Here is an 11,669-nt window from a genome sequence, read left to right as displayed (position 1 = left end):
GGAGCTAATCCACTCAAAAGTCTGGACCCTGACCCAGGTACTACTCTTAACCTCTTCACTTTCCCTGAAGGGTTAAAAGGGTATGTTCTCCTCTAACATCCATTTCTGCCTCCCCATCCTCTTCCAGGCCCTTCCATCCCCGTTTGGAGCAGCCTGTAATGCACGCCTCCATTCGATTTTCCTTACCCAGCTTAAAATGGCTTCATTCTAATTACCGTTTCCGTTTTCTTGTATCTTTCCCCTGGGATGACTCAATTAGTGTACTTTTTCATGCTGCCTGTCACCTCTGAGATGTAAGGTGGGTCTAACTCCATCCAAAACCACACACACACAAAAATAAATGAGGAGCCATTCTGGGCAGCCAGGCCGAAGGTGGGGTTGCTTTACAAACTAGCACGCCTTTAATTGATGATAAATGGACAGGAAAGTAGCCTTACTAATACAGCAGCCCCGATGTGGCCGTCTTGCTGTGTCCCCTCATTACTCAAAGGCACAGAAGCAGCAGTCATGCGCAGCTCAGCCCTGGGTGAGGAACTTCCAGGGAGGGAGGAGAAAAGAGAAAGAAAGAGAGGGAGCTAATTAACAAAGTAGTTCTGGTCAAAGTCAGAAATTAACTTGCTCTTTAAGACCATGGCTGAAAATGCCATCTGTCTCCCCTGTAATTACATTTATAGGTAATTACACCCACGAATTCAGCAAGTTAAATGAAGGCAGGACTCTGTCCCCTATTGCATAACTCTTCCATTCCAATCCTGTCAAAAGGCTAAACAAAAATAAAGGTGTCTGCAACCGTATATTTCTTCCATTAACGAGTGTCTCTTGTTGTCTTAAGGCTCCTCTGGAAAGCCACGGCTGTATATCCGTGGGCTGTTTGTCTCTCTGCTCCCTTGGGAACCCTGAGTTCTTATCTGAATGTCTCAGAGCCTAGAGATACACAGAAGACACATCGGACGTAGGAGTATTTCCCAGCCATTAATATCTTCTTTGGTCTAGGAAGGCAAGCTCTCAAGGACAAGGAGCAGAATCACATTCACCCCTTTGCTTCGGCCATGCAATAAGTGGATCCCACTCTCTCTTCCCATCCAATAGGATTTTTCCTCGTGCAGCCTTTCTCACTCCTCTCTTACCAATATCTTTCTAAGGATAACTGGGAGCCAAAGCAAGAATGTGCACACATTGGGGTGGCACACAGAGGGTTAACTCAGCTCTAGATGGCAGCACACAAGTGCCCCTGGGATCTCAAGACACAACCCTGAGCTCAGCAGTAGCAGCCTTGCTGGTGTCCCGCCAAACAGGCACAGGGCAGAAGCCAGAAGAACGCCTCTAGATTTCAACCACTCATGGAGGATCCAGAGGGTTCCTCAACCAGAATAATCAATGAGTCCCTCAGGAACCCAGGGGACGTTTCAAGGGGTGAATTCTCTGGAGAGAAGAGAACTGCTAACTCACATTTGGGGTTCCCATTTGTGTCTGTTTCCTTCACTGTTTCCTCTACTCCTACCTTCTCTTCCGTCTCAGGCTGTCAGGATTTCTTTGTCCAGCCCACCCACACCTCTTAGGTCCACCCTGCTTTGAACCTCTCTTTTAGTTTCTCTCTTACCTTTCCAAGTTCTGCCTTTCAACAGTGAAGTTTTCACGGATACCCACTAGAATTATTCACAATTCACAGCCTTTACCTGCCTTGGTTTGTTAACGTTGCAAACACATGTCATGACCCTCCGAGGAGCAATCCTCTTACTGTGGGCAAGCCGATGGCCTCTGACTTCTATGTCCTGCAGACCTCTGCCTAGTCAAGCAGCTAAATTAAAAAGTAAACATCTCTAGTTACACATTCATAACTATTTATGCAGCATGCAGCTCTCAAGTGAAGCAATTTAGCAGCATGGATTACAGCTAATAAAAATATTGATTGTGCTACTTTCATGAGAAAATGGCCTTCAATTCAGAAGAATATTTAATACAGTGTAATAATGTTATTCCGTACAGCAGTGACAACAGAAAAGGTAGCCTAACCACTCAAAATTGGAGAAGGTTCGGGTTAGTAAGTGACCCATTTATTCACTGGATTTTTTTTAATATGTGTCAAGTATGTATACATGCATGCATGCATGTAAGTATGCATGTGCAACGATGCATTTGTATGTATTTATGAAAGCAGGAGATCAATGTCAGGTGATTTTTATTTTGCACCACTGTTTACAGTCTTTCACTGGATCTGGAGATCACCGATTCAACTAGAATGGATGGCCAGAAGTGATCTAGGGACTCTCCTACCTCCATCTCTCCAGCACTGGGGTTGCAAGCATGCACCCCCACACCTAGCTTTTTTTTCCAAATCTGGAGCTAGCAAGAGAAATCAATGCTACCCAGAATTCTTTTTTCTTTTTTAAGATTTATTTTATGTATATGAGTACACTGTAGCTGTCTTCAGACACACCAGAAGAGGACATCGGATCCCATTACAGATGGTTGTGAGCCACCATGTGGTTGCTGGGATTTGAACTCAGGACCTCTGGAAGAGCAGTCAGTGCTCTTAACCACTGAGCCATATCTCCAGCTCCCTCACACCTAGAGTTTTATGTGAGTGCTGAGGATTGAGACTCGGTTCCTCACACTTGTACAGCAAGTACTTCATCAACCGAACCATCTTGATGAATTTGCATATGATCGTAAGAAGGGATGATTGGGGAAACTGACCAATTGGTTACTATAGTAGGGTTTTTCTTTTTTTAATGAATCAGAAAACAAACCAGAAAAAAAATCAGCAATGTCACATAAAATACTATTAGTGACAAAGTTGGAAGGTGAGGGCTGCAGTTTTCTTTTCTTTACCTCTATTTTCGAAATGTCTCCCTGCACATGTGTTCTCCTTCTATTGAAAATCTATGTGTATGTTAACATAGAAAATTTTTCTTTTTGTGGTTTTAGCGATTGAACCTAGACCATGCATTCTGGACATGGGACATCTTGAGCCCTTATTATAGTATTTTTAATGCATAATCTTTTAGATGCTAAATTGAGAAAACTATATGTAATGACTTCTTTTAAATGTCGGCTCAACACAACATACCTGAAAGGAGCTGTCTGAGAATGTCTGTGAGGAACTATCTTGGTTGTCTTGAATAATGTAGGAAGACATAGTCACTGTAGGTGGCATCATTCCCTTGACTTAGGGGATCCTGGACTGTACAAGTGTAGAGGAGGAACTGAACATTAGCACTCGTGCATCGAAGTGCTGCTCCACTGTGAGCCTGACGGTACCTATGAGACTAGCAGCTTCAAGCTCCTCCCACCTTGACATCCTTGTAATGATGGACTACCACCTAGAATGTAAATAAATGAAATAAACCTTTCCTCCCTTAAACTGCTTTAGTCGGGTGTTTTGTCACAGCAACAGAAAATAAAACAAAGATCCTGTAAAATTGAGTCCAAGTAAAATGGCTTTGTTAAAAGCTCTGCCCCCTAACTGAAACATGGCAAGTGTCTTCTGTCCATGTTCTCAGTCTGCCACTGGCTATGTGGTAGACCCACTGGCAAGTCCCTAGACCTCAATTTCCTTAGGAAAAATAAATGAACTTTTGCTGCTGTCTGTTACCATGTTTTCATCCAGGGTTCATGGTGTGAGCTCCCTTTGATTTTCTTTGAGTTCCATATCTACCCAAGTGGCCTTCATGGAATTTCTTTCCCTCTTACTCATGAGACTCTGGAAAACACCAGGATTTTATCCTCTGCTTTCTGGGATGTTTTTCTGTTCCAGAACATTGCCCACTTGCTGCTCAAGACTCATGTCCTCTGAGAGTGCCCTCTTCTCTATGCCTTCCAGATCCTCAAACCTAAATATCAAACTCACATCTAGCTCTCTTCCCTCAGCATCCTCAAGGTCTAGCTGGTAACTTTACTCATATCTAGGCATGACACTCGATCTTTACCCTATGACAGGATGGACCACCATCCCTCTATCACACCATAGATTTGATGCTGTAGTCCTCTACCTGGTCATATGGTTAACTTACATCCATCTTTATCCCATTGGTGTGGCTCTGTAATTTCATATTTTACAGAGAAATAAAGACTTTGCTAGGGAATTTGACTGGCAGCTATTCTTGAATATTTAGGGTCCGAATCTGTGAGAAGTGGTTATATAATGGAACTGAAGAAGCATCTATGCTTGTTAAAGAGACAGGCACCACTGAAAAACACTAGTTATGCTTCATAGGGATAATAGGACAGTGATGTCAGGGTCAGTATACAGAAGCTGGCACAAGGGGCAAGAAGCCAAATTTAGAAATGTGTAAGTATCATACATGTGGTACAGGTTTTGAAGACAAACAAGAAATAAGACTGAGGAACTCGTAGAGAGTGGATGAGAACCGAAACACTGTATTAATCTCAGAATCTCTGTGAAGAGGCCATTGATGAAGGCATAATCTTAGCTGTAATGGAGACCCCAGGATATTAGGAGATGCCAGGATTATAGGATCCACACCAAGAAGAGCAGCAGGTGTGCAGCGGAGCCAGACTAAGCCTACAAGACAGCAGGCTGTGTGTGCTGTGGACGGTAGAGCTGGAACAGAATGTGTGCCCAAGCCTTTTGGAGCCAGACAACTATCCAATGAGTGAATCTCAGATGCCAGACATTGAGCTAAAATAAAATTGGATTTACACTCCTAGACCGTTATTTTTTGGTTGGGCCTGATTATTCCTATCTTTGTCCTGGTTCTTCCCTGTGGGAATAAGGAATTTCATTTTGTGCTATTATATGTTGGATTTTTAAAGACTAAGGAACTTTTCAAAGTTAGACTTGGGGCTGAAGAAATGGTCCAAAAGTTAAGCGCTCTGGTTTGTCATGCCAAAGACTCAGGTATGGTTACCAGGACCTGTGCTAAACCGCAGCTCACAACCACTTGTAATTCCAATTCCAGGAGATCTGAAGGCCTTTTATGATCTTCACAGGCACCCGTACATAGACAGTGTGCTCACATATATTCAGGCATATACACATAAACACAAATAAAATAAATAAAATGTCTTCAAGGTATCATTAATGTGAGATGTTGGGGACAAGGAATGAAAGATTATGGTTTAAAAGTTATATATCTAGGTGCCAAGTTGATGAGGAGTGCTGTGTTCTTGTCAGCATTACCTGTCCATCATCTATCCTAAGAGTCATCTGAGAGAACCCCTCAGTAGAGGAATTGCCTCCATTGAAGCAAGGACCTAAAGGCAAGTCCAATTGCTATTTCCAAGACATTACCTCTGACCTAGAAACTTGCCTCACAGCCAAGAAAATAGAATAGGAACCATGTCTGTAGGGAATTGTCTTGACTGTTGATAGATGCAGGGGAGCCCAGTCCTCTGAGGGCAGCACCAGCAGTCTAGATCAGGCTTCAGTGTGGCCTTCAGCACCTGGATCCTACAAATCCTGGATTTGAAGCAATGGATCCAGGAGGACACGAGCTCCTGCTGACTTCTTCCCAACCTCAAGATAGAAATTGAGGTTGTTTTGGGAAAGAGAAGATCCTCGACTACAGCAAGTTTAGCAGCGTCCAGGAAAAGGTGAGCACTTGGAAAGATCCCTGCTGGGTCATATAAGGAGGGGTGTGGTAGTTGTTTAGGGGATTCCTGTGTTTTTCCCTGGCAAGAACAAAGAATTACATGAACCAAGAAGATAAATAACCAGAGAAAGGGAAACTGGCAGCCCTATCTCTTTAGGATAGGAGATTCCCAATGCTAAGAGTTCATTAAACAGAGCTGGGTTGGGTATTGTGTGGGGTCTTGAGTCCTCTCCTTTTTCCTTTCAGTCCTGTCTAGATACTTTCCTGCGTGTCTTCCCACCATCACTACTCACAAAGTCCTCTAAGAACCATAGCACTTCACTGTGTTGCATGTTACCAAGATACGCACTTGGCCTCTTCTACTTCAAAACATGACTTTGTGGAATGTTGCTGTTTTGTTTTGCTGGGGTTTTGCTTTTCTTTGCTTTGTTTTGAAAATGGCTTCTGCCATATTGTCAATTTCAAATAAAGAACCTAAGAGTCTTCTTCTCAGACCATTTGTTTATTGCATGAGAGCCCTTTTTATCTCTCTGGGATTGTTTATTTCCTTATTTTTGTGTCTCTGGGGAATCAGACTGTATACCAAGAGCATGCAAGGCAAGCATTCTACATCCAATCAGTATCTATAGCCCTTGAGTTCTTTGAGACAAGATTTGCAGTTGAGATCCAGGTGAGGATGAGCCCCTTTCCTCTAGAGTGCCCTCCAAAGAGACGTTCACACTATCAGAAAGTGACCTTCTTCTTTCAATGCCTAGCAGAAAGGCTGCACTGTGGGTTCACAAGGGACCATCTACCACTTCTCGTTAAGCCACCGTGGGATTTCTTTTCCAACCCATCAAATGCACTTTTGCCATGCAGCTGAGGGCAGAGCTGTAATCACAATTACAAAATGAAACAACCCATTCATTTCATCATCATGGTCAAAGCCCATCACCAGCCCAAACCCACATAAAAATCTATGTGACTATCAAGGTCATTAAAACTGTCCCAGATTTTGTCAGCCAGGAATGCTACTTGTGGGGATTTGATTAGATAAAATAATCAGGGACTCATTCAGAGATGTGTGTGTAAGACTGACTTTCATCTTGGTGTATTTATAAAATGAACCAATAGCCCTTGGAAAATACCTGGGGCTAGAACATTAGCTTTTTTTCAAAAAAAAAATCACAGTGTACGTCCATGCTTGCCTCTATTTTGTGTTGCTGAGGCAGAATAAGATAAGGGGGATCTAACTCTTCTAGAAGCTGGGATATCAGAGGCTGAGCAGTCTACATGCAGAAGGGGCAATCTATGCTGATTTCTTCTCAATGATTTGCTGCTTCATTGCATGGAAGAAGTCAGGGGGACCAAAAACAAACAAACAAACAAAAGGAGAATACAAAGCTGAGCTGGGAGGTAGAAACAGGACAGCAAGTTTCATGCCAGCCTGGGCTACATATTTCAAAAGACCAACATAAAGAGAGAGGAGAGGAAGGTGTACTCATCCTTTCCAAGGCAGTCATCAAACATTGATGATAATTGTAGAGTTGAGTCAAGTATGTATAGAGAGTAATGTAGAGCCTGACCCTGCCCTTGATCTACACACACACACACACACACACACACATACACACACACACACACAGAGAGAGAGAGAGAGAGAGAGAGAGAGAGAGAGAGACCCTTATCTGAATATTGGACCTTGCAGCCTATTGCCAATCTAGACACTCACCTGCATCAAACTCCACAAACACCCTCTCTGAACAACGAAAAAGTTTCTCCTCCCTTTTATGATAAGTGAACTCAGACAGAACCTATCTCTACATCTAGGTACAAGAAAAAGAGATCCATTCAGCCTCGCCTGACTTGGAGTCCATATGCAATAAGTCAAACTGTATCCTCAAAACCAATTTTGAGCATGTTTCCCCTACTTACCACCTTATTCCTAAGTATAAGGGGGCTTGTAAATAACTAAACTCAGATGCATTATGGGAAAGGGCATGCACGCACGTTAGAATAAGGAGGAGGAAGGAGAAGCAGCAGCTAATTAACAATGTAATCAGTCAGTCAAAATAGAAAACCACCCAAATTCTGCCCCTTAGCAAATAAGTGTATCTAATTCCACAAAAAGGAACCCTCCAAAAAAATTAATTGGGGCCCTTAAATCCTTAAATAACCTCACCTATGTGTCTAGCTGTCACTGTGTTATCTGACCCATTCTATCACTTTGCTTTAAACATAGCTTCTCCGATAGTTTGCAACCTATGCAGTTTTTGTTTCATTTTAAAACAGGGAGTCATGAACCTGAAGACCCTGACCCCAACCACCACCACCACCATCACCACCACCACCACCAACAACAACAACAACAACGTCCTCTAAGAGCATTACAACATAATAGAAAGCATGGTTCTGGGTTTGTAACGTGTGTAGATGTGATATTTGCAGGCATTTTCAGATGATGAGAACATATATCCTCCATGGTTTCCCTCAGAGACAAAAACGACCCTGTGCATGAAGATGAAGGTTCCAGGGCCAAGTGATCAAAGTCACGTTCTAACTGCACTGCCCCGAGCAGGGAACACTTGCATAGACTCTATGGCCTCCCTGCACCCCGGTTAGTCTTGCCGCATTAACGCGTGTTGGTTCCTGCGTTGATGGAACCAGGGCTCCAGAAAGAGTCTGAAAACAGCTAAGCCCTTGCAAATGTGATCTGTGTTATGGGTTATTGATACATCGGTGTTTCTGGTCATTTTAATTCTGTGTCTTATTCTGCATATTTTCTACAGCGAGGCATATGACTTCTACACCCATGGAAATGAAATAATTTTTAATCCATTTCTGTGAACCAAATGAATTCGATGAAGAGATTAGTCAGAACTGCTTTGCTGTAATTGGCACAACATCTGCTATTTCTAAGGCTAAATCAAATAAAATACAGTCAACTCTCGATTCTGCACCAGCCGCGTTCATTTATCTGCAGCTAATCTTGCTTCCCTGCTTTTACTGGCCTCATTAAGCATTGGATTGAGCATCATATGTTACAGCTCTATCTAACGTCTGTTTACTCTCTCCTGCACAGCTAGCAGCTCAGCGAGAGCCTTGTAAACCAATTCTCTTAATGATCTATCCAGCCGGGGAAGGTGTGAGTCAATGACTTAGGGAACTTGAGGAGGAGGCCAATGACTCTACCCCGAATAGGACTCATGGTAGCACCATGAAGAGACTAGAAACCAGAGTGTACTGCTGTAGATCTACTTTGGGGGCCCTTTCTAGACATCTCTGCCCTCTGTGACAGAGCCATCCAGTATCCATGCCAGAACATAAAGTCGTGTAGCTAGAGAAAGTATTCCATGAAGAATTAAGATTTAAGGCTTGCCCACCAGCTGTGAAGAAGTATATACTCATCTGCAGGGCATGAATTTACACTACGCACAGCTGATTACATTTAACTGGCAATGTGGCCTTCTTCATTAAGCACACAGGTCCCCTGCTTCCTGTGGAGGCTTAGAGTGGATCCCTGCTTCTCACTTTAGAGCCCAGGCTGATGGATTTTCAGTCTTTGACCATCCAAAGTCACTCACTGTCTGTCAGGGAGGAGTTGGACAGGGCTTCACAACCCTGCTTTCTCAGGCTCTGCTCATGGGCCTGACTCTGAGGGCTGTGTATAAGACTGGTTTTATGGTGGCTGCTTGCAGAGCCACTCCTATGCCTCTGTACTTCTGCTGCAGGGGTCAGGAGGCAGCCCGGGCTCTGACACAGCCATGTCAGTACCTCCCTGGAGCTAGTGAATGATGCCGTAGCCTTCCCTAATACTTCCCTCTAGCTACATCTGCTTTCCTGGATTTACAACCTTCCCCCAAAATGTTGGCCCACAGCATCTCCTCTGGACAAACAACGGAGAGGAGGAAAGTGATGCTCAGAAGGAACATGTCCCTGGAGACAGATAAAACCAGCTGGAAGCTCAGCTCTTGCATTTCGTAATTGGTCCTTCAAGTTAAACTGCGTATTTGAACAGAGCGAGAGTAGTCAATCTGTTTTCTCAACTGAAAATGGCTACACTAGCACCAGTGACTTTGACGTAGGGTCTGGCTTATTACTCTAAAGAAATGTATTTTTCTTCTCGCTTTCCTCCTCCTTAGATTTTCAGCATGTTATTTCATCTGAACGTGGTTTTGTTACCAATTATTTGCCTGACTGTAGATCGCATACCTGTGCCTTGAATGAATAAGGGCTTACTTTCCCTCCATAATACAAAGTTTGAAGGTTTCTGTAGGGTTTGGCTTGCCCTTGTCAGAGCTAGAGTCCTGTTTCTCTGCATACCTCATGCTATCAATGTAGCTGCCTGAGCTCCACGCATCACATCTGTAGTCAAAGCAGAAAGAGAGAGTGTGGGTGACAGTTTTCTACATCTATCCCCTTTAGTAGGGAGAGGGCTGGGGTCCAGAATCACACAGCAGTGGACTTCCCATCCATCATATTGACTAGTTCTTTGTCACATGGCTACCCTGGGTTAAGTGACTAGCGAGTTACATTTTATTTTGTTTCCTTCATCACTTGGCAGAATGTGAGGAAGAGCAGAGGACTCAGAGTGGCTGTCAGGTTAGAACTAGAAACGTATACATTGGAACTATCCACGAACAAGTATCATGAAATGATAAGTGCTATAACAAACACACGTGATGTGTACCCAGCACATGTGGCTTCCCATCTACCATGCTGAGCTGCCCTTCCTTGACCTTTATCAGTTGGTCCAACAGACCTAGACAACATAATCTCCTGAGGAGCTTGGGTCAACTGCCAAAGCCTATTCACTCCCCCAGTGAACCCTGGAAGGGTGGTGCTGGCCAGTAACTCAAAGCAGAGGGCAGAGGCCACCGGGCTTGGTATCCAAGAAATACGAGAGTGAGCCACCAGAGGGCACAAGCAATCACACAATCAAGAGGACTCCTGGTTGCCAAGATTGTCACCCAGGTCACTGGTGGCTCCCAGTTACCAAAGGGCTATACCAAGAGTACGAAGGTCATTCCAACCCACGTAAATACATCAACTCCATGGAATCTCCAACTCCATCACGAGATCTTAAGGAATCCTAGCCACAACTGACGTACTGCATTACTATTCTATATTCTAAGCTCTTCTATAATTTGATAAATACCAAGTACACCAAGAGGCCCAGAAACTTGCTCAAAATGAGCTCAGCATCCACAAGAGTCCAAGACTGCAGGCATCTCCTTCCCTCTGTAGCATAAAAAGCAGCCACGCCTCTGGGCTCAGAACTTGGCCTGGAGCCCTAGGAACCTTCATGAAAGAGAGTGGGTGCTTTGGAGATAGACGAAGCGCTTTCTTAGAGCACAATCTCCTCCCTCCCGGCCTTCTAGGGTAGCCTTCAGGATGCCTTTCTCAGCTTCAGGAAACAGAGAACCCCAGGGTAACTAAAGCCTTGCACAGCACGCTAATTGTGATGCGCAAACAGCTTCAATCCTCAAGGTTTATGTAAATCCACAAAGCCAGCATGCAAAGATCTAATTGCCACTTGAGTTACTTTTTTTTTTAAAGCAGATGCAAGATCCACAAAAATGGCTGAGTAAAGCAGCCACGATTACAGGACATAATTCAAGACTGCTAGGGCAAAAGTTGGTCCAGGCAGGGTCCCAATTCAAAAAGTGCCATCAACAATCGTTCGCACCCTCCCCTACCTACCCTTGACCTCATTCCATTAAACCAAAGAGCCGGGAAATCAGCGACAGGCAGCCATTTAATAGTCTTGTACTTGCGAACCGCAATTACCAACAACATGCGCCACCCACAGACTCGGCGGGAGCGCGTTCATGGCTAATCAATTCGATTGATCGCTGTTTATTAAGTAAAAATCTGCTTTTTAAACAGTTCTTCCTTAAATGGTGTTTGTTGTGGGCTGCTGGAAAACGGGAGACTAATTAGGGTTTTTAATTTAAATCCAAGTTGGGGGGGGCGGGGTGCAAGCACATAGTTTCTAGTAAAAGCTTTAGATCTGGGAGGTGGGCACAGTGGGTCCTCCCCCGAAGGGGAGGGGCCGATGCTGGCTTGAGCCTATAAAAAAAGACTTTGCAATGTCTCGTTTGATCTCTCCAACCAAAAGCCGCGGTGGCCAGG

The 11,669-nt window shown here is 44.0% G+C and overlaps 1 long non-coding RNA gene across 1 annotated transcript in view; it reads right to left on the bottom strand.

Annotated features, from left to right (window-relative positions):
• Positions 1–353: 353 nt before the first annotated feature.
• The window catches only part of LOC120099846 (uncharacterized), a 21,474-nt gene continuing 10,158 nt past the window's right edge, over positions 354–11,669 (bottom strand). The window contains exons 2-3 of the long non-coding RNA XR_015647062.1: positions 1,677–1,798; positions 354–534 (exon numbers count right to left, since the gene is read on the bottom strand). This is a non-coding gene — a long non-coding RNA (uncharacterized LOC120099846). The remainder of the gene's footprint in view (positions 535–1,676; positions 1,799–11,669) is intronic.

This window comes from Rattus norvegicus, chromosome 1 (genome assembly GCF_021556685.1).
Source record: "Rattus norvegicus strain SHRSP/BbbUtx chromosome 1, alternate assembly SHRSP_T2T, whole genome shotgun sequence".
NCBI lineage: Eukaryota > Metazoa > Chordata > Mammalia > Rodentia > Muridae > Rattus > Rattus norvegicus.
Note: the sequence above shows the minus strand (reverse complement) of the source record. Positions and strands in the feature narration are given on the sequence as shown.